Source organism: Mustelus asterias, chromosome 20, assembly GCF_964213995.1.
Source record: "Mustelus asterias chromosome 20, sMusAst1.hap1.1, whole genome shotgun sequence".
In the NCBI taxonomy this organism is placed as follows: Eukaryota; Metazoa; Chordata; class Chondrichthyes; order Carcharhiniformes; family Triakidae; genus Mustelus; species Mustelus asterias.
In genome coordinates, this window is record NC_135820.1 from 46107985 (window position 1) to 46132361 (window position 24377).

Consider the following 24377-nt stretch of genomic DNA (forward strand, 5'->3'; position numbering starts at 1 on the left):
GTGTGGGGACTAGGGGATTTTCACAGTAACCTCATTGCAGTGTTAATGTAAGCCTACTTGTGACACTAATAAATAAACTTAAACTTAAACAGGGCGAGGACAGGCATGTAGACATGAGGGCAAGATGCTGAGTTGAAATGTCAAGCGACCAGAAGATTGGGGTTATGGTTGCAGATGAAGTGAAGATGTTCTGCAAAGTGGCCTACTAGTCTGTAAGTCAAGGACGTGGTTATCCTGTTTACTTCAATACAAAGTTGTTTCTGCACATTAATATCAGATCACACACTGCCATAAGTCTCATTGTGTCCATTTCAACTCAAAAGTTCAAGATCATTCCTGTCTATTCCTTCAACCCTGACATGATCAGCCAATTTCCATTTGGCCTCCCTAAAGTAAAGAGACCACATTGTGACCAACGAATACATTATATATCCGGAAAAGTGAGTTCAAATCCCATCGTAGAAGTTGGGGGATTTCATTGTTGATTAAATAAATCAGGAATTAAAATAAGTTAATATCAATAATGGTGGCCATTTAATAATTGGATTGTTGTAAAAGCCCATCGGATTAATTGATGTCCTTTAAGGAAGGAAATCTGCTGTCCTTCCCCAATCTGGCCTATATGTGACTTCAGACCCACAGCAATGTAATTGCTCTCTGATTTGGCCTAGCAAGCCACTCAATTTAGAAATGAACAAGAAATGTGGCTTTGTCAGTAATAGCTACAGCCCGTCAATTAATTTTTAAAAATCTAAACTGAAAGAAGTACAATTAATTCGCTGTCACTTGGAAGGAGTGTTTGGGGCTCTGGGCAATGGGGAGGGAGGAGGCGAAAGGACAGGGATTAGATTTCCTTATATGATAATAAAGTGCTGTGGGAAGGAGAGCAGGTGCTGAGGGTGATGGAAGAGTGGATCATACTGCTGTGACAGCAACATTCCCTTTGGAGTACTGAAAGAGAACCGGAGGAGAGAGGAAGATTGATTTGATTTATCATTGTCACATGTATTGGGATACAGTGAATAGTATTCTTTCTTGCGCATTATAAAGTCAAAACATACTGTTCACAGAGTACATTGGGGAGGAGGAAAGGAAAGGGTGCAGAATGTAGTGTTACAGTCATAGCTAGAGTGCAGAGAAAGATCAGCTTAATATATGGTAGGTCCATTCAAAAGTCTGATGGCAGCAGGGAAGAAGATGTTCTTGAGTCGGTTGGTACATGTTCTCCGACTTTTGTATCTTTTTCCTAACGGAAGAAGGTGAAAGAGAGTATGTCCAGGATGTATGGAGGGGTTGATTATACTGGCTGCTTTTCTGAAGCAGTGGGAAGTATAGACGAAGTCAAAGGGTGGGGGGCTAGTTTGCGTGATGGACTGGGCTACGTTCATGACCCTTTGTCATTTTCTTGCGGTCTTGGCCAGAGCAGGAGCCATACCAAGCTATGACATGTTTGGTCACAGCATTGCACCTAATGTGGCAGAGGATGATCTGTTGAACGTGAAGGCTGGAGGATGGAAGGTGATGATAAAGGGGAGACCTTAGCTTGGTTTTGAGTGGGGGTGGGGGTGGGGGGGTTGCTGCTGAAGTGTGGGAAGTGGAACAGACATGACCGAGGGTCCTACCAATCAAGATGCAGGGATATTGCATTACTGAATATCTCCATTCAGTTCGCAGGGTGATCCTGTGATTCTAGAAGCTTGTCATTTTAATTGTCTGTCCAACTCTCACTTTGATGACTTCAGCCTCTTGCACTGTTTCAGTGGAGTTCAATATAGCCCAAAGGGCAGGTTGACGCATTTTACATCCCAGACTCAGGGCCCTATTTTACCATTGCCTCATGCCCATTTTCGGGCGTGAAAATGTGATAAGGTCAGGTGTGAGGCCATTATCGCGATCTGCACCCGCGACCACGCAGATCGCCAGTTTATCGAAACCTGGGAATGGCGGCGATCCGCTTCGCGCCCAAAATGGACGCAACGGCGATTTAAATGTATTTGCATGCATTTAAATTGAATTAATGAACTGCCCGCCCAACTTTATCAGCATTTCCCCCTTTACCACCATGTTTGCCAATCCGGAACCGCGCCATAATGGACCTAATAAATAAAAGGCTGAAATGGACGCTCCAGCTTCTGAAGGGCGCGTTCAGTGTTTCCAATGACTCACTGACTCATTCTCTGGTTGGGGGAGGAGGAGGGGAGTGAGGCCAGATCGTTGTCTGGTTGAGGGGGGAGGAGGGGGAGGCGGGTCAGATGTATCCCTGGGGGGGGGGGGCGGGGCGAGAGGGCTGATCGTTGTCTGGTGGTGGGGGGAGGGCTGATCGTTGTCTGGAGGGGAGGGAGGAGGAGGCGGAACAGATGCTCCTCTGGAGGGGAAGGGGAGTGAGGCCAGACCATTCTCTGGGGGGTGCGGGGGTGGGGGGAGTGAAGCCAGTTCGTTGTCGGGGGAGGGGGAGTGAGGCCAGATCTTTGTATGGTGGGGGGGGGGGGTGTGAGGCGAGGCCATTCTCTGGCCAGGGGGTGGGGGGTGGGGGAGCACAGATGGATCTCTGGCGGGGGGGCAGGGTGGTCCGCTGTCACTCTGCGGGCGATCGGTGGGGAGGGGAGGGGGGCAGGGGTGGCAATCGGTCTGGGTAGTGGGCGGGTGGAGAAGGGGGACAGCGATGTGTGTGGGTAGTGGGGGGTTGGATAAGGGGGACAGTGATGTGTGTGGGTAGTGGGGGTTGGATAACGGGGACAGTGATGTGTGAAGGTAGTGGGGGGTTGGATAAGGGGGACAGTGATGTGTGTGGGGGCCATCGCTCCCGCTTTTCGCTCCCAGGCCTCTTTCTCCGCTTTCTGTGGCCCGGGAGCAATCTGACACGGACGCGCTTTTTCAAATTTTTTTTCTAACTGTGCATGCGCAGTTCAGAGCTCCGATCGTCTCGGCCGCACTAAGCCCCGCCCACTGTGCGAATGGGACTGGAGATGTTTTTTTCAGGCTGAGTGCGTATGGGGGCGCCTGAGAGCAGATTTCTAAGTCGGATCTGCATTACGCCCAGATTCAGCACTCAGAATGAAAATGGTAAAATCTGGCCCTCAGTGTCCAATCATTCATGTTATTATTTAATCTCTCTCCCCCTTTCCCTTGTATAACAGGCTTTTACCGCTTTCTCTCCAATGCTCTGCCTCTTCTGCTTGTGTGAGCACGTTTATTTTTGCATCTTTTTTATAAAACCAGTTCTGGGGAAACCTGAAAGGTTAATCGTTCGTTTCTCCATGGATGAAGATACCCCGGCAATGCTGGAGCGTCTGGAGGGGAGAGCTGACCCTCCCCAAAATATTGAACTGATAGAAACAGCATCATTCCAACTGAGACAAGCAGACCAAGTAAAAAAAGGTGAATACAGTGAAATGCGGGAAATGTTATGGCTTATCTATTGATATAATCCCTTAAAGCGAAAGAGTTTCATAGTCACATAGGCGCGATGAATGACATTCCAAGAACTGGACCCATCCGCAGGAACCGCACTGTCGATCGGACAAGGCAGTAGGCAAAGCGGTTAAGGAAGCCCAGGTGGAGGAAAGGGAAATTCCACTCGTGTATGTCACAGTCCTTCCCATCACATGTGAGATCAGACCTGTTTATGTTTTTTTTCGACAAGCGTGATGCTGAGAGAAATCCTGGGTGAGTCATACAATCCGCCTTTAAATCACACACGGGGAGTGCAGGAAGCCCAGGCGTTTGGAGCAGTCCAGGGGAAGATCACCATGATATTCAAGGTAAGCAGATGGACTGCATGAATGGACTCCATTTCTTTTGGGACCTGCGGTATCACCGCAAATGGAAAACAACTGGCGCGACTGGAAAATCTGTACGGAAAGGAAATGCGAACAGGTCTGGCAGCATCTGCGGGAGATAGAAACAGTGTTATAATTTCAGCCCGGTGCAGACACGAGTGGCCTCCTTCTTAACAGGTCATGAACTGAGAGCTGTGCACAGAGACTGTCAGACCTGATTGCATTTCCAACCTTCAGTGTTATCGCCGGTTAATGTTTCGGCTTTTAACATCGTCTTGGGGAAACATGAGTGAATTTAATGATGTAAATCCACACGCGTGTGGAAGTGTGTAACCAAAAGAGAAAACGCTGGAAAATCTCTGCAGGTCTGGCAGCATCTGTAGGGAGAGAAAAGAGCTGACGTTTCGAGTCCAACATGTGTGCGCCCCCCCAAAATAGAGGACGCTTTAAGAAATTTGCTTCAATGAGGCCAATGATAGCCTGCGCTGTGAAATTCCATGCAGTTGTGCAGTTTCAACCTATTGCTGGTGTGTCATTGTGTGCAGTCTGTGGGAGTTCTGATATTGAACTCTATGTGAAACAGGGTGCATACAACCTGTAGATGGGTTAAAGCCAGGCTTCCCAAACTGGCTTGCCACTTGGGGTCTAAAACAGCACAAGCTGCTTTACGCTGTTAACGACTTATTTTCCTCGCCTGCACCTATACTATTCCAATTCAATCAAATCAAGTCCAATTCAGAGACTCAACAAGTTGAGACATTTCCGATCCAGGCTGACAAGACAGGGCATGCGACCCTTTACCCAGTCTTGGGCCTGATCTACATGAGCCAAGCTGATTGGAGGAGGCGCAGGTCTTCCTCCTCCAAGGTTTGATCTCATTTGCATCTTAGCCAAAAGGCCGAGATGCCGCTTTAAAAAAATTGCTTCATATGAAAATGAAGCTTAAAAGCAACCCAATGGCCCTTACCAAGCGCAGCATCAGCAGACTACACTTGATCTTAGCCAAAAGGCTATTTATATATAGCATGTTGGCGTTTCATTTCTGTGGGCCGATTTCTTACCAGGTGTTTAGAAATTTATGGATGTGTTGCTTGAAGAAAATGGGCTGCTTTGCTCAAAACTGAATCATGTAGTCCTTTAACTGCATTTTAAAAGGGCAAATGCAGATAACTAAATTGTACTGTGACACTAACAATTATTCAGGTTTGGGTGGGCAGAGTTGCTAACTGTGATTATGTGTGTTTCTGGAGGTTTTAACACATGACTCCCCCATGTTCCAACGCATCCATCCTTCTGACACGGCCTTACCATGTCAATTGGAAAACAAAAATTTATCACCCTAAAAGTTGATTCTTGACAGCTAGCCAAACAGCTTTCAACCTCCCTGCCATTTTCAATATTTTTATATCTATTAAAAAGAAATGTTGAAAGGAAATATCAATAAGCAATCTTTTTTAATGCCCTGACAATTTTGCTCCTGGAGGTTGATCTTCAATTCTTGGAGACCTTCAAGTCAATCCTGGAGGAGTGGCAACCTTCCTTGTTTATTGGTGGCATGGTGGCACAGTGGTTAGCACTGCTGCCTCACAGCCCCTGGGACCCGAGTTTAATTCCCGGCTTGGGCCACTGGCTGTGCGAAGTCTGCACGTTCTCCCCGTGTCTGTATGGGTTTCCTCCAGGTGCTCCGGTTTCCTTTCACATTCCAAAAGACCTGCTGGTTAGGTGCATTGGCCATACTAAATTCTCCCCCAGTGTACCCGAACAGAGCGTGGCGACTTGGGGATTTTCACCATAACTTCATTACGGTGTTAATGTAAGCCTACTTATGACACTAATAAATAAATTTATCATGCCCAAATGTCATGCCCAAGTCGGCAGCAAGACCATCAAATTGTAGAAAAGTGGAAAGATTTATTAAGTAAAAAGTAAACTAAACAGAAATTAAAGACTGGTTTTAACAGATTATACGTCCCTGTTTCGACCACAGGCAACGCATGTGCTTAAGCACGGACTGGATTCACCTTGTAGACATTTCTTTCTTGTCCCATTCAGATTTCTGTTCAGTGCAGAATCCTCACATTTCTGTAGTTTATCTGTCAGACCTCTGTGATGTGCTTAGTACTTGGATCTCGGGTAGAGGTAGTCCCTTCCCTTTGGTTCTGTCATCTTTCCACTGCAAAGATCAAGAATTTCACCTCCTTCCTTAAAGCCTAAACAGTTAACTAGCCCCCTCGTTTACAAAATATTGGAGCAAACATGTTACCTGGACACCAATTTTGATTTGTTATTGTTCATTTTTTGGTATCTGGCAATTAGCTTTTGTGCCTAAAAAAGAAAGTTCTTACACATCCAGACACCTTATTCATTTATACTTGTTCTGACTAGTATAATATAATTTCTTGCAGTCGGAAGCCTGTAAGCAAACTTGGGTTGCAAAGGTTCACTTGGAATCTTAAAGAAAATGTTTGAACCCCTCCTAACGTGGGTCACGGTTAGGAGGGGTAATAGTCAGAAGGGTGATGTGCCAGAAAGTACCCCAGTGGCAGTCTCCCATAAAAGAAAGGGATGGGAAACAGATGGGAGAAGGGAAGGGAGTGAGCAGTCTGTGGAGGGATCCCCTGTGGTTGTCTCCCTCCAAAATAGGTATAAATAAGCGTAGTTTCTTAAAGACTTGATTAGTTGTAAGTATTCGCATTCCAACCATTATTCATGTAAATTGAGTCTGTGTCTTTATAAGCTCTGTTTGTGAACAGAATTCCCACTCACCTGAAGAAGGGGCTAAGAGCACCGAAAGCTTGTGTGGCTTTTGCTACCAAATAAACCTGTTGGACTTTAATCTGGTGTTGTTAAACTTCTTACTGTGTTTACCCCAGTCCAACGCCGGCATCTCCACATCATGACTACCATCGACACCGCAAACTGCCGGCTCCAAGTGGAGAGGATCGCCAAGAAGATCGCGCATATCGACACAGACATCAAGTTTCTACAAAGATGCAAGAAAGCAGACAAGATACCGAAAGGACTACAGATCACAAACCCACTCAGGTCATCCTATAACACAGACTACGCTGAGAGACTTTGCCGTCGCACCTCTCTCACCCTCCTCAACCACCTCATACACCAACTCTACAGCAAACGCCGCAGCCTGGAAACCAAGATCGAATCCATATTCTCAACTTGCGCTCAGGACGCAGACCAGCTGCGAAACTCTGCCAAGCAGACGAGACAAAGGAACTACACCATCTACATGCACACCAAGAACAGGAAACTTGAGAAACTCGGCATCACCACCAGCAGCAACCAAGCCTCCCCCGGTACCACAGTAGAAAACAGTACCACTGCAGGGAAGTCCATTGTCAACTTGTCCGACTACACACTTCAACCAGATGAAATCGAAGTTCTCAGCCGAGGGCTTAATTTTTGCCCCACCACCAAAATAGACCCCATCAGTCTCGCAGCAGACACAGAGGAATTCATCAGGCGAATGAGGCTGAGGGAGTTCTTCCACAAACCCCAAGAGGCCAACAACGAACACAATGAGACAGCCAATGAACCGGAACAGCTGACAGAGAGATCCGCAGTGCATCCGAAGAGGAAAGAGTCGAATTGGACTCCTCCGGAAGGCCGCTGCCCTCGACTTGACATGTATGCCCAAGCCGTCAGGAGGTGCGCCAACACCAAATTCATCAGCCGCACTCACAAGACAGCCCCGAACATCACCCAAGCACAACGTAACGCCATCCACGCTCTCAAGACCAACCGCAACATTGTCATCAAACCAGCAGACAAAGGAGGGGCCATCGTCATGCTGAACAGAACGGATTACTGCAAAGAAGTGTACCGACAACTCAACAACGAGGAACACTACAGACAGTTACCTGCAGATCCGACCAAAGAACACACCCGTCAACTCAACACTCTGATCAAGATCTTTGATCCGGACCTTCAGAACACCCTCCGTGCTCTCATCCCAAGTACTCCCCGCATTGGAGATCTCTACTGCCTCCCGAAGATACACAAGGCAAACACACCCGGCCGTCCCATCGTATCGGGCAATGGGACCCTGTGCGAGAACCTCTCCGGCTATGTCGAGGGCATCCTGAAATCCATTGTACAAAGAACCCCCAGCTTTTGTCGCGACACGACGGACTTCCTACAGAAACTCGGCACACATGGAGCAGTTGAACCAGGAGCACTCCTCGTCACAATGGATGTCTCGGCACTCTACACCAGCATCCCCCATGACGATGGCATTGCTGCAACGGCCTCAGTGCTCAGCGCCAACAACTGCCAGTTTCCAGATGCAATTTTACATCTCATCCGCTTCATCCTGGACCACAATATCTTCACCTTCAACAACCAGTTCCTCATCCAGACACACGGAACAGCCATGGGGACCAAATTCGCACCTCAATATGCCAACATCTTCATGCACAGGTTCGAACAAGACTTCTTCACCGCACGGGACCTTCAACCGATGCTATACACTAGATACATCGATGACATTTTCTTCCTTTGGACTCATGGTGAACAATCACTGAAACAACTCTATGATGACATCAACAAGTTCCATCCCACCATCAGGCTCACCATAGACTATTCTCCGGAATCGGTTGCATTCTTGGACACACGCATCTCCATTAAGGACGGTCACCTCAGCACCTCACTGTACCGCAAGCCCACGGATAACCTCACGATGCTCCACTTCTCCAGCTTCCACCCTAAACACGTTAAAGAAGCCATCCCCTACGGACAAGCCCTCCGAATACACAGGATCTGCTTGGATGAGGAGGATCGCAACAGACACCTCCAGACGCTGAAAGATGCCCTCATAAGAACAGGATATGGCGCTAGACTCATTGATCAACAGTTCCAACGCGCCACAGCAAAAAACCGCACCGACCTCCTCAGAAGACAAACACGGGACACAGTGGACAGAGTACCCTTCGTTGTCCAGTACTTCCCCGGAGCGGAGAAGCTACGGCATCTCCTCCGGAGCCTTCAACATGTCATTGATGAAGACGAACATCTCGCCAAGGCCACCCCCACACTCCCACTTCTTGCCTTCAAACAACCGCACAACCTCAAACAGACCATTGTCCGCAGCAAACTACCCAGCCTTCAGGAGAACAGTGACCATGACACCACACAACCCTGCCACAGCAACCTCTGCAAGACATGCCGGATCATCGACACAGATGCCATCATCTCACGTGAGAACACCATCCACCAGGTACACGGTACATACTCTTGCAATTCGGCCAACGTTGTGTCTACCTGATACGCTGCAAGAAAGGATGTCCCGAGGCATGGTACATTGGGGAAACTATGCAGACGCTGCGACAACGGATGAATGAACACCGCTCGACAATCACCAGGCAAGACTGTTCTCTTCCTGTTGGGGAGCACTTCAGCGGTCACGGGCATTCGGCCTCTGATATTCGGGTAAGCGTTCTCCAAGGCGGCCTTCGCGACACACGACAGCGCAGAGTCGCTGAGCAGAAACTGATAGCCAAGTTCCGCACACACGAGGACGGCCTCAACCGGGATATTGGGTTCATGTCACACTATTTGTAACTCCCACAGTTGCGTGGACCTGCAGAGTTTCACTGGCTGTCTTGTCTGGAGACAATACACATCTTTTTAGCCTGTCTTGATGCTCTCTCCACTCACATTGTTTTGTTTCTTAAAGACTTGATTAGTTGTAAGTATTCGCATTCCAACCATTATTCATGTAAATTGAGTCTGTGTCTTTATAAGCTCTGTTTGTGAACAGAATTCCCACTCACCTGAAGAAGGGGCTTAGAGCTCCGAAAGCTTGTGTGGCTTTTGCTACCAAATAAACCTGTTAGACTTTAACCTGGTGTTGTTAAACCTCTTACAGTATGAAAAGCAACAGTGTAATTCTACACATCATAGAGCGTGTGAATGCCAGCCTGGCTATTATTTGGAGTTTGGATTCTGCTTCAAACAATCCAGCTGCCCTTATGGTGCTGGTGTAATTAAAATGGGTAAGTTTCATATTTCCGTTGTTCAAATTTACATGATCCATTTGTTAACTTGACTATGCACTTTGTTTTCAGGAATCATGATTTTATTAAAAATATAAAATTATAAATCTTATAGATTTTAATGTTTAGACTATAAATTAATGTTTTCTATAGAATGTGCAATTTTTTTAATATATGGAAAATTGTTCATTGATATTATTCCTTAGTTTTTTGCTATTTTTTCATGGATGTGGGTGTCACTGACAAGGCCACTGCTTGTTGCCGATTCCTAATTGCCTTTAAAAAGGTAATTGTGCATTGCCTTCTAACTTAAGAGTTTGCTAGGCCACTAGTGAGGGCAGTCAACAGCATTTGCTGTGGGTCTGGCATCATATGTAAGCTGAAACAGGTGAGGATGGCACATTCCCTTCCCTGAAGGATATTAGTGAACAAAATGCATTTTGCGACAATCAATTATGGCTTTACAGTCACTATTACTGAGACCAGCTTTCAATTCCAGATTTACTTGTTAAATTTAAATTCCACCAGCTGCCATCATGGACTTGACCCCATGCCCCCAGAGCAATAGCCTGGGCCTCCTGATTATCTCTACTTCACTGTCTCCCCGTGTGTTAGTGAGAAATTGACTGAAGTTAATTTTTGACACATTGACCTCTTCTACACCTTCCTGGCCAATAAAACATTTGATCAACAAAAGGCCCACGCCACAATTTCCCATCTTGTCACCTGTCAGCCGTCCCTCCCAGAGCAGATCACAATAGGAATAAAAATGGGATAAGTTAACAAATTAAAAATGAGTTCACAACTAGTCAAAGCTTCTAATTTAGCATTTGTCAATTGGCAAGGAATCCTAGGAATGACTCCCCTCGGATTCTTACAGAATCCAAAGGAGAAACAAAAGAAGATGCTTGTTAGATTGGAAAGTTGGCATAAAAACGAGTTAAGACTCACGCACGGTGGCACAGTGGTTAGCACTGCTGCCTCACAGTGTCAGGGACCCGGGTTCGATTTCCGCTTGGGTTTGTGTGGAGTCTGCACGTTCTCCCCGTGTCTGCATGGGTTTCCTCCGGTTTCTTTCCACCCTCCAAAGACGTGCTGGTTAGGTGGATTGGCATGTTAAATTCTCCCTCACTGTACCCGAACAGGCATCAGAATGTGGCGACAAGGGGATTTTCACCGTAATTTCACTGCAGTGTTCATGTAAGCTTTGTGACTAATAAATAAACTTTACATAATTTGATGATATAGGTTTGGAAACTCAATATGAACTGCCATCCAAGCACTTAACTAGTGTGGTGAGAAAGTTTTGAACTGTCCCAATATATAGCCTCACTAAATATTTGTTGTGGATGATAGAACAGAATCATTAATACAAAGGGCGGCACGGTGGCACAGTGGTTAGCACTGCTGCCTCGTCAGGGACCCGAGTTCGATTCCTAGCTTGGGTCACTGTCTGTGTGGAGTTTGCACATTCTCCCCATGTCTGCGTGGGTTTCCTCCGGGTGCTCCAGCTTCCTCCCACAGTCCAAAGATGTGTGGGTTAGGTGGATTGGCCGTGCTAAATTGTCCCTTAGTGTCAGGGGGAGTAGCTAGGGTAAATGCATGGGGTTATGGGGATAGAGCCTGGGTGGGATTGTTGTCGGTGCAGACTCGATGGGCCGAATGGCCTCCTTCTACATTGTAGGGTTCTATGATTCTATGATCAGTTAACAAGGATCTTTTAAGATAACTAAATATCATTGAACTAAAGGAAGTTACTTGAAAGTTGAATTTGCCTAAAAAATTATTTTTTTTGTGAATAGAATTATTTCTTTTAATGGATTATGAAATGGGATATTATATTCAAGCAACATTTTTCTGTTTTGTACCTAATTCCCAAATTCATCAAAAAGAACACAATCTTGTTTCTATCAGCCTGAAACAATAAAAGACAAACTGAATTCCACTTACTGCAAAATGTGCTACATACTGCTTTATATGTAACAACATAAGGGGATATTTATCTTGAGTTTAACATAATCTGTGAATTTAATATTTCCCAGGTACCCCTTACAGTGATACAAATTGTGAGCCATGTAGCCACGGTTATTTCTCTCCCAGTGTCTCCAGTTCAGAGCCTTGTTTCATACACACAAACTGCACTGAAGAAGGCTTAGAGGTGAATGTACCAGGTAATCAATACCATGACACCCTGTGTACTTCCTGCAAGAAACACGATGCCAGTGGAACTTTGGATGATTCAGGTGTGTAAAGTAATCTACTCAAATGGAATGTTGCCTAAGTGCCCAATATGTTCCATGAAATGCTTTGGGGTTTTTCTTTCAATGATAATTTGTCATTAAGATTCAGTTCCCTGACTAAACACCAATCTCATTGAGGTGCTTTACTCTTTAGCAAATGCTTTGCGAGATTAAAGCTGCATGGAAACGCCAAACAGATTCCATTTGGTTCCCCTTCCGGGATGGGAAACTGCATTGAGAGTTCTATACTCAGTCAGCCAGCAGTGTTACTGACTAGGAGCCTTTCAACCCTCCCATGTGTCTTAGACAGGTGGATTTTCTGATTATTTATCCTGGTGGTTTATTTTAAGTGTGTTTTAAAGTTACTGGCATTAATAAAAGAAAACTTGACTTTTACGACCTCAGGACATCCCAAATATTTTACAATAAATTTCTTTTGAAATGAAGGTATAATGCAATGTGGCTACAATTTGCTATAATGTAAAGCAAAGACAGTCAATTTGCATACACAAAGCTCCCAAAAACAGCAATAACATGATAAGGAGCAGGTAATCTGTTGTAGTGATGCTGGTTGAGGGATTTAATATTGGCCAGGACACTGGGGATAACTTCCCTATTCTTCTTTGAAATCATGCCATGGGAGCTTTTGATGTCTACCCGAGAGGCCAGATGGAGATCTCTGTTTATGACCTCATCTGAACGATGGCACCACTGACAGTATAGCACTCGGTACTCCATTGGAGTCTGAATATTGTCCTTAAGTCACCTGAATGTGGCCTGAAACCACAATCTTTCGACAGCAACAATTTTACCAAATGAACTGCAATTATTTAAATAAAGCAGATCATATATATCTAAATTGATAACTGGGCCCATGGGGATCAATGGGGGGAAAATAAAGGAGAGTAATATCCCTTTGCCCACAAAAGATTATGGACGGGATTTTGCGGTCACGATCACCCCAAGACCGGAAAATCCTGTCCAAGGTCAACGGATCTTTGTATTGTCTGTCCCCGTCTGCTACGATTCCTGTGGCGGGTGGGATGGGAAAATTCCACGCTATGGGCGAGATTCTCTGGCCTCCCTGTGAAGTGTTTCTTGGTAGTGTGTCATTGGCCATCAGCAGGATCTTCCGGTCCCTCCACTATCATTAATTCCACCTCTTGTTGCCGGGAAATCCACAGCACGGGTGTGCCGTCGGCGGCGGGACGAGGAGATCCGCCGGTGAGAAGAGCCAAAAGATTTCACCCTATATTAAAATATAAAACTATATCTCCAAAACTTAATTTAATTGAGGTGAGGTGACAGCCCTTGACATCAAGGCCACATTTGACCGAGTGTGGCATTAAGGAGCCCTTGCAAAACTGGAAGCAATGGGTATCAGGGGGCAAATTCTCCGCTGGTGAGAGTCATACCTGGTACATAGGAAGATGGTTGTGGTTGTGGAGGGTCAGTCATCTCAGCTTCATGACATCTCTGCAGGAGTCCCTCAGGGTAGTGTCCTAGGTCCAACAATCATGAGTTGCTTCATCAATGACCTTCCCTCCGTCATAAGGTCAGAAGTAGTAATGTTTGCCGATGATTGCACAATGTTCAACACCATTCACAACTGATACTGAACAGTCTACGTTCAAATGCAAGATCTGGACAATATCCAGGCTTGGGCTGACGTGGCAAGTAACATTCACGCCACACAAATGTCAGGCAATGACCATCACCAATAAGAGACACTCTAACCACCACCCCTTGACATTCAATGGTGTTACCATCACTGAATCCCCCACTGTCAACATCCTTGGGGTTACCATTGACCAGAAACTCAACTGGGCTCATCACATAAACACAGTGGTTACAAGAGCAGGTCAGACGCTAAGAATATTGTGACAAGTAACTCACCTCCTGACTCCCCAAAGCCTACCCACCATCTACAAGGCACAAGTTAGGAGTGTGATGGAATACTCCCCGCTTGCCTGGATGGGTGTAACTCCAACAACACTCAAGAAGCTTGACACTATCCAGGACAATGCAGCCCGCTTGATTGGCACCACATCTACAAACATTCAATCCCTTCACCACTGATGCTCAGTAGCAGCGGTGTGTACTATCTATAAGACGCACTGCAGCAATTCATCAAAGATCCTTAGACAGCACCTTCTAAACCCACGACCGCTTCCATCAGAAGCACAAGGGCAGCAGGTACATGGGAACACTACCACTTGCAAGTTCCCCTCCAAACCACTAACCATCCTGACTTGGAAATATATTGCCATTCCTTCATAGTCGCTGGGTCAAAATCCTGGAATTCCCTCCCTAACGGTATTGTGAGTCAACCCACAGAACGTGGACTGCAGCGATTCAAGAAGGCAGCTCACCACCACCTTCTCAAGGGCAACTAGGGATGGGCAATAAATGCTGGACAGCCAGCGACGCCCATGTTCCACAAATGAATTTTTAAAAAAATTGTTTCACAAGAGAATTGTTTCACCACCTATATACGGTACATTATATTAGGAACTATTTTCCACATAAACCTTCAGTTTATAGAACTCAGTGTAAGGTTCAGTCAGGACGATTTTGAGCTTTCAATGCATTTTGTACTGAGAAGGAAAACAAGACAAGAAAAAGACAAAGTAAGGTTTTTGTGACTATAAATATTATACGAATCGTTATATCCAAAACCTCCAAAAGGAAGCTAAGAACCAATATCGCCCACCTAATAAAATGTCACATTTTAATTTTCTTCCTTTCTCTCAACAGCTCTTTCTCCCTGCAACGAAGCAATTATTCAGTTTGTGGCGTATCAGAAGATTCCATTAAAGAAGCTGACGCGATTTCTTTGTTTACTTCAGATTGAAGAGGCAAAGAAGGTTAGCAAAGAATTGAGAACACATAACAAGCACATGATGCATGAAAGGTTACATCCTCTTCTACTGAAATGGAAAGAAGGTATCAAGAAAAACCATCTAATGGAAAAAATCTTGCATACAATGAGAAAAGCAAAGTTGAAGAATGTTGTAAAAAATGTCCAAGAGCGTTTTATGTGAAGTGCCAACTCAGCTCTCAAATATAGGTTAATGTGCATTGAATAAGTGCAGAGGACAACAATGCATTATCATTCTTTGATTATTTGAAAGATGATATACAAATGTGCATTGTTGTTATATGTACAAAGTAGGAATGTGAATAAAAGTGTGAAATATTGTTTCATTATTGAAACAGTAAAATTGGACTGAAAAGCATAAACTGCCTATTTTGTATAAATAACTGCATTTGTGTCTTCCAATGTATTGTGTGTTAAAGTACAGTTGATTATTTATTTTTCTATTGACCTTTTTACATGTAAAGGCGAAGATTTTATAATGTGTGAAATAGCGATGAGATGGAATAGCATTTGTAACACTCAAAATTCGAATCTTGCGCGCAAGATAGAATGCTCAGATTGAAGTTTCATAGTTTGGAAGCCAAATTGTATGGAAGCTAAAATGTTCAAATTAAAGTTTCATGCTTCTCTGTACAGTTCTTAAAATGTTTTATCAGCTTGCCTATCCTCAAAGGAGTCAGTGTCTGCTATTCAGCATGAACAGGCTAATCTTCATCTGCATAGGCCCCATAACATCCTGCTTTTCCGCCTTCACCAGAGGCTGAGCAAGACCAGATTTTTCCATGACAAATACCAAAGGCAAGATATGGGGATATGCTTTGCAAATGAAGGATTAGCAGCAGTCAGTTTTTCATCAAATGAGAAAGGGCGAAAAGCCAGGATTTAATTGGCGAATATGTATGTAAATGAAGGATTAGAAAAATTGCTTGTTTCTGATTTTCTGTAATTGACTATAACTGCTGAGTTGTTTATCTCTTACTTCAGAAACACTTGCAGGACAACTGCAGGGTGGTTCTCTTTGTGCACAGGTCATTAAAAGTCTCACATTCGATTATGCATGGTGTTTAGCGCTGTTTGTACTTAAGTCGATTAAGAGTGCCTAAGGATCTCTGACAGTTTTTGGAGGTTCCGCCAAGCTTGCAAACCCCCCAGAGTGTCTACATGAGAAGGAAGTGTGGTGCCTCGCTGACCAATGGCTCAGAGACCATGGCTGCCTGGTTTTGGGCATCGAGCCATCTTGACCAGGGGAACACACATGTTGTGCTGTGTAAACATTACCGAGGTATGCAAAGAGGGTTCAAGTCCCTCAGGGTGCTTAGTGCTGTTTGTACTCAAGTCGATTAAGAGTGCCTAATGTTGCTGGTACCCAGGATCTCTGGCACTTGCTTATTCATTTGCTTTATTACTGTACAAAATTGTATTTTCAATCAAATAAATTGATGTTCTTTTTTTAATTCATTTTTCAGTTTCTATTCACAATTCCATTGTGCTCCACATATGTTTTTATCATCTATCAACACTCTTTAAGCTATTTAAATTCATTAAAACACCATGCAGAGACCATAGAAGGCTTTTGTGTTAAAGTTACCTTTGTAACTCCAGTGGAAGTGGCGAGGAAATGTTAGTGAAGCAATCCAGTTCAATTCCAAATTCTAAAGGTGAATTAATCAAGTAGAAGAAAAAAAGAACTTTAAAAGTTTATTTATTAGTCCCAAGTAAGGCTTACATTAACACTGCAATGAGGTTACTGTGATATTCGCCTAGTCGCCACAGTCCAGCGCCTGTTCAGGTCAATGCACCGAACCAGCATGTCTTTCAGACTGTGGGAGGAAACCGGAGCACCCAGAGGAAACCCACACAGACATGGGGCGAATGTGCAAATGCCACGCAGACAGTGACCCAAGCCGGGAATCAAAGCCAGGTCCCTGGCGCTGTGAGGCAGCAGTGCCAACCACTGTGCCACCGTACCGCCCTAAACTTTAATTTAGAGAATGCCTAATCACAGGATGTCTAAATACTTCACTGCGAATCAGTTACATTTTCTGAAGTGCAGTCAAATGCTGGTGGGTTTTTAATGTATATTTTTCGAACCCAACAAAGCTGGAAATTGTGTGAATGGGGACAGAATAGCAAATGTTGTAGATGGAGCACTAGGATAAAACATTAGAAAGGAGAAACAGCTGTACCAAGGGCTAGGAGAGGTGACCAACGGCTGAATATTGTAAGACTCAAGGTTCTGCCACTAATAACTCAAGCAGGAGCTGTTGCCTTGCGAGCAGGGGGTGAGTTAAAGTTGGAGACTACTTCATAGCTAGCCAATTAACTGGCATAAGAGAGGGGAACTGTTGCCTCAGGCAGTGTGGGCAACATGAGATCATGCTGCAGCAAGCGTTAGTCCCATACTTAAAGGGCTGCCGGGACTCTGTAAAATGGAATAATCCAAAGAGGCAACAGAGAGGGAGTGCAGAAGAACAGAGCATTACTGGGAATGGCTGAAGGATGATCTAAGGTGCCCCCATGATTTACAGCGCCTGCAGCCCTACATGTTGTCCTCAAGGCTGCTTGGGCAATGAGGGGGATGCCGCTCCCCTCTGACCTGCTCTTGTAGTCACAATTTCTGGTCAACAGGATGTTGTCCCAGGATGTTCATGGTTGAACGTCAAAGGGCAATGGTCAAATTTTCTCCTTTTGGAGATGGTCATTGCCTGACATTGTGTTGTGTGAATGTTACTTGCCACTTAACAGCACAGGCTAGAATATTGTCCAGGTCTTGCTGCATTTGGATATGGACTGCTTCAGTATGTGAGGAGTCATGAATGGTGCTGAAGATTGTGCAGTTATCAATAAATACCCCATTCTGACCTCGTGATGGAAGGAAGGTCATTGATGAAGCATGAAGATGGTTGGGTCTAGTTGCGTCAAATAGATTCTATGCATGAATTTCCTTGACATGGTTCAATGAACTCATTGAATCATACAGCGGAGAAGAAGCCCTTCGGCCCATCGAGTCTGCACTGACACATCAGAAACACCTGAAATCCCACCTAATTCCATCTGCCAGCACTTGGGCCGAAGCCCTGAATGTTACGATGTGCCAAGTGCTCATCCAGGTACTTTTTAAAGGATGTGAGGCAACCCGCATCTACCACCCTCCCAGGCAGCGCTTTCCAGACCATCACCACCCTCTGGGTGAAAATGTTTTTCCTCACATTCCCCTTAAACCTCCTGCCCCTCACCTTGAATCTATGTTCCCTCATGACTGACCCTTCAACTAAGGGGAACAGCTGATCCTTATCCACTCTGTCCATGTCTCTCATAATCTTATATACCTAGATCAGGTCACCCCTCAGCCTTCTCTGCTCCAATGAAAACAACCCAAGCCTATCCTACCTCTCTTCGTAACTTAAATGTTCCATCCCAGGCAGCATCCTGGTGAATCTCCTCTGCACCCCCTCCAGTGCAATCACATCCTTCCCATAATGTGGCGATCAGAACTGCCCACCGTACTCTAGCTGTGGCCTCACCAAAGTTCTATACAACTCCAACATGACATCCCTGCTTTTGTAATCTATGCCTTGATTGTGAAAGGCAAGTCTCCCATATGCCTTTTTCACCACCCTACTAACATAACCTTCCACTTTCAGATATCTGTGGACAAGCATGCCAAGATCCCTTTGTTCCACAGAACTTCCTGGTGTCCTACCATTCATTGAATACTTTCTTGTCAAATTACTCCTTCCAAAGTGTTTCACCTCACACTTTTCAGGGCTAAATTCCATCTGTCACTTATCTGCCCATTTGACCATTCTGTCTATATCTTCCTGTAACCCAAGACACTCCACCTCACTGATAACCACCCAGTCAATCTTTGTGTCATGCACAAACTTACTAATCCTACCCCACACATAGTCATCAATGTCATTTATATAAATGACAAATATTAGGGGGGCCAACCCACAAATCCCGTGGTATGCCACAGGACATGAAAGTCGCTAAAGTAGCCTTCTGTCATCAATATCTTGTGGTGAACCATTGTTGGTTCCCACCAGGTAGTGCTGAGCCATGGTCTGGCCAGTACTATGAGTCTGTAGATATGTTACTGTTGGGGTTAGGGTTGGGCTGTTCTACCTGTTAATATAGTCCTATGGTACACCCCAGTTGGCTCCGCCTCCTGGGAGAGGTATAAAGGTCACTGCTCTGCCTGGTGACCCTTTAGTCTGGGATTGTATACTGTATACAGTAGCTCCGTTATTGTTGGCAATAAAAGCCTTTATTTCCCGGGTACATCCTGCCTCTCGTGTGATATATCGCGCATCAATTTTATTGCCATCAAGTAAATTCTTTTTTTTGAAAAAAAACAAAAGAAAACATGGAGCAAATGCTTAAACCCGAACGGCTTACGTTGGACCCACGTGCGGCGGGAGCATCGAACACTTTCAACCACTGGTTGAAGTGTTTCCAAGATTACCTCGACGCCTCCACAGCGGTCACCGATGACGCCGACAGACTCCGGGTCCTCCACGCGAGGGTAAGCGACGCTGTATACTTAGCGATCCGTGGGGCCACCGACTACAAAGGGGCCCTCGAGCTTCTCAAGAAGCGATACAACAAACCGCCGAATGAGATCCATGCAGTGATGGAAAGGGATAGGCATGAACCTCGGGCCAGTGGTTTTAGCTGGGGGAAGGGTAATTATGAGGCTATTAGGAGAGAATTAGGAAAAATAGGTTGGACTAGGAGATTACAGGGACTGGGAACGTCCGACATGTGGAGTTTTTTCAAGGAGCAGCTACTGCGAGTCTGTGATAGGTATGTCCCTGTCAGGCAAGGAGGAATTGGTAGGGCTAGGGAACCGTGGTGCACCAAAAAAGTTTCTTTGTTGGTTAAAAAGAAAAAGGAGGCTTATGTTCGGATGAGACGTGAGCACTCGGGTAGTGCACTAGAAAGCTTTAGATTGGCTAAGAGGGAGTTGAAGAGCGAGCTTAGAAGGGCTAAAAGGGGACATGAGAAGACTTTGGCGGATAGGGTTAAAGAGAATCCTAAGGCGTTCTATAGGTATGTCAAGAACAGAAGGTTGGTTAGGGCAAGTTTAGGGCCAGTTATAGATGGCAGAGGGAAGTTATGTGTGGAACCGGAGGAGATTGGTGAAGCATTGAACCAATATTTCTCTTCGGTGTTCACGCAAGGGGACATGAATATAGCTGAGGAGGACACTGGGTTGCAAGGGAGTAGAATAGACAGTATTACAGTTGATAAGGAGGATGTGCAGGATATTCTGGAGGGTCTGAAAATAGATAAATCCCCTGGTCCGGATGGGATTTATCCAAGGATTCTCTGGGAGGCAAGAGAAGTGATTGCAGAGCCTCTGGCTCTGATCTTCAGGTCGTCGTTGGCCTCTGGTATAGTACCAGAAGATTGGAGGTTAGCGAATGTTGTCCCATTGTTTAAGAAGGGGAACAGAGACTTCCCCGGGAATTATAGACCGGTGAGTCTCACTTCTGTTGTCGGCAAGATGTTGGAAAAAATTATAAGGGATAGGATTTATAGTTATTTGGAGAGTAATGAATTGATAGGTGATAGTCAGCATGGTTTTGTGGCAGGTAGGTCGTGCCTTACTAACCTTATTGAGTTTTTTGAGAAAGTGACCAAGGAGGTGGATGGGGGCAAGGCAGTGGACGTGGTATATATGGATTTTAGTAAGGCGTTTGATAAGGTTCACCATGGTAGGCTTCTGCAGAAAATGCAGATGTATGGGATTGGGGGTGATCTAGGAAATTGGATCAGGAATTGGCTAGCGGATAGGAAACAGAGGGTGGTGGTTGATAGTAAATATTCATCATGGAGTGCGGTTACAAGTGGTGTACCTCAGGGATCTGTTTTGGGGCCACTGCTGTTTGTAATATTTATTAATGATCTGGATGAGGGTATAGTTGGGTGGATTAGCAAATTTGCTGATGACACCAAAGTCGGTGGTGTGGTAGACAGTGAGGAAGGGTGTCGTAGTTTGCAGGAAGACTTAGACAGGTTGCAAAGTTGGGCCGAGAGGTGGCGGATGGAGTTTAATGCGGAGAAGTGTGAGGTAATTCACTTTGGTAGGAATGACAGATGTGTTGAGTATAGGGCTAACGGGAGGACTTTGAATAGTGTGGAGGAGCAGAGGGATCTAGGTGTATGTGTGCATAGATCCCTGAAAGTTGGGAATCAAGTAGATAAGGTTGTTAAGAAGGCATATGGTGTCTTGGCGTTTATTGGTAGGGGGATTGAATTTAGGAGTCGTAGCGTTATGTTGCAACTGTACACAACTCTGGTGCGGCCGCACTTGGAGTACTGTGTGCAGTTCTGGTCCCCACATTACAGGAAGGATGTGGAGGCTTTGGAGAGGGTGCAGAGGAGGTTTACCAGGATGTTGCCTGGTATGGAGGGGAGATCCTATGAGGAGAGGCTGAGGGATTTGGGATTGTTTTCGCTGGAAAGGCGGCGGCTAAGAGGGGATCTTATTGAAACATATAAGATGATTAGAGGTTTAGATAGGGTGGATAGTGATAGCCTTTTTCCTCTGATGGAGAAATCCAGCACGAGGGGGCATGGCTTTAAATTGAGGGGGGGTAGTTATAGAACCGATGTCAGGGGTAGGTTCTTTACCCAGAGGGTGGTGAGGGATTGGAATGCCCTGCCAGCATCAGTAGTAAATGCGCCTAGTTTGGGGGCGTTTAAGAGATCCGTAGATAGGTTCATGGACGAAAAGAAATTGGTTTAGGTTGGAGGGTCACAGTTTTTTTTTTTAACTGGTCGGTGCAACATCGTGGGCCGAAGGGCCTGTTCTGCGCTGTAATGTTCTATGTTCTATGTTCTATGTTCTATGTTCTATGTTCTATGCTCGACACCTTCGAGCCACTCGACGGCGGCAGCCCAGCGAAACGACGGAACAGTATGCGTGCGAGCTTCAGCAGCTAGTCAGAGCCTGCAACTGCAAGTCCGTGTCGGCAGCCCAGTACATGAGCGACCTAGTTCGAGATGCGTTCGTGGCGGGAATCGGCTCGTCGTACATCCGCCTTCGGCTGTTGGAGGCAAGGGATGAGATTGCAGAGCCTTTGGCGTTGATCTTTGGGTCCTCGCTGTCCACGGGGATGGTGCCAGAGGACTGGAGAATGGCGAATGTTGTTCCTCTGTTTAAGAAAGGGAATAGAAATGACCCTGGTAATTATAGACCGGTTAGTCTTACTTCGGTGGTTGGTAAATTGATGGAAAGGGTCCTTAGGGATGGGATTTACGACCATTTAGAAAGATGCGGATTAATCCGAGATAGTCAGCACGGATTCGTGAAGGGCAAGTCGTGCCTCACAAATTTGATAGAATTTTTTGAGGAGGTAACTAAGTGTGTTGATGAAGGTAGGGCAGTTGATGTCATATACATGGATTTTAGTAAGGCGTTTGATAAGGTCCCCCATGGTCGGCTTATGATGAAAGTGAGGAGGTGTGGGATAGAGGGAAAGTTGGCCGATTGGATAGGTAACTGGCTGTCTGACCGAAGACAGAGGGTGGTGGTCGATGGAAAATTTTCGGATTGGAGGCAGGTTGCTAGCGGTGTGCCGCAGGGATCAGTGCTTGGTCCTCTGCTCTTTGTGATTTTTATTAATGACTTAGAGGAGGGGGCTGAAGGGTGGATCAGTAAATTTGCTGATGACACCAAGATTGGTGGAGTAGTGGATGAGGTGGAGGGCTGTTGTAGGCTGCAAAGAGACATAGATAGGATGCAAAGCTGGGCTGAAAAATGGCAAATGGAGTTTAACCCTGATAAATGTGAGGTGATTCATTTTGGTAGGACTAATTTAAATGTGGATTACAGGGTCAAAGGTAGGGTTCTGAAGACTGTGGAGGAACAGAGAGATCTTGGGGTCCATATCCACAGATCTCTAAAGGTTGCCAGTCAAGTGGATAGAGCTGTGAAGAAGGCCTATAGTGTGTTAGCTTTTATTAACAGGGGGTTGGAGTTTAAGAGCCGTGGGGTTATGCTGCAACTGTACAGGACCTTGGTGAGACCACATTTGGAATATTGTGTGCAGTTCTGGTCACCTCACTATAAGAAGGATGTGGAAGCGCTGGAAAGAGTGCAGAGGAGATTTACCAGGATGCTGCCTGGTTTGGAGGGTAGGTCATATGAGGAAAGGTTGAGGGAGCTAGGGCTGTTCTCTCTGGAGCGGAGGAGGCTGAGGGGAGACTTAATAGAGGTGTATAAAATGATGAAGGGGATAGATAGAGTGAAGGTTCAAAGACTATTTCCTCGGGTGGATGGAGCTATTACAAGGGGGCATAACTATAGGGTTCGTGGTGGGAGATACAGGACGGATATCAGAGGTAGGTTCTTTACGCAGAGAGTGGTTGGGGTGTGGAATGGACTGCCTGCAGTGATAGTGGAGTCAGACACTTTAGAAACATTTAAGCGGTTATTGGATAGGCACATGGAGCACACCAGGATGATAGGGAGTGGGATAGCTTGATCTTGGTTTCAGATAAAGCTCGGCACAACATCGTGGGCTGAAGGGCCTGTTCTGTGCTGTACTGTTCTATGTTCTATGTTCTATGTAACCTCGATCTCACTAAAACCAGAGAGTTAGCTGACGCTCTAGAAACGGCCTCCAAAAGTCTGGAGATGTACCCTGACGACTGCGTGCAGACAGTGTGGCAGGGGCAGTCGCAGACTCCACTTTATTCAGCGGGACCGAAAAACTGCGCGATTGCGTTCCCAGCCTCGGACCTGACGACGGCAGCAGCTCCAGGTGGCCCGCGGTGTTACTTCTGTGGGGGGGTGAAGCACCCTCGGCAGTGATGTCCAGCTAAAGCGGTGTTGTGCTCCGCCTGCGGCAAGAAGAGGCATTATTCCAAAGTATGCCGGTCCAAACCTCCATCAAAGAACAGCAGTGCAGCGTGTGACTCCCCGGAGCCGGCCTCCTTGTCTTCTGCATCTTCAAGGTCTTCTACCACGTGCGATTCCAGGACGTCACCATTCCGAACGACGGAGTCGCAAGACACGTGCGACCTGCAGGGGCTGCAGGTTTTGGCGCCATTGTCCACGTGCGACCTATGGGGGCAGCCATTTTGGTCGGCACCGACCGCGAATGACCAGCAGGGGTCGTCATCAACCATCTCAGCTGCCTGCAGTTGCACCCACGAACCAACGGTGGCGTCGATCATCCTGGACCAGGCCAAGCCTCACAGACTCGACAAGTCCATGATGGACATACAGGTAAACAGACGCCAGATTTATTGTTTGTTTGACAGCGGGAGCACGGAGAGCTTCATTCACCCTGACACCGTGAAGCGGTGTGGTCTCCAGATTCGGACAGTCAAGCAGACAATTTCGATGGCGTCAAGGTCCCGATCTGTCACCGTGCTAGGGAGCTGCGTGGTCAATCTGACGGTGCAGGGCACGGTTTACGAGAACTTCAGGCGCCTTGTGTTACCACAC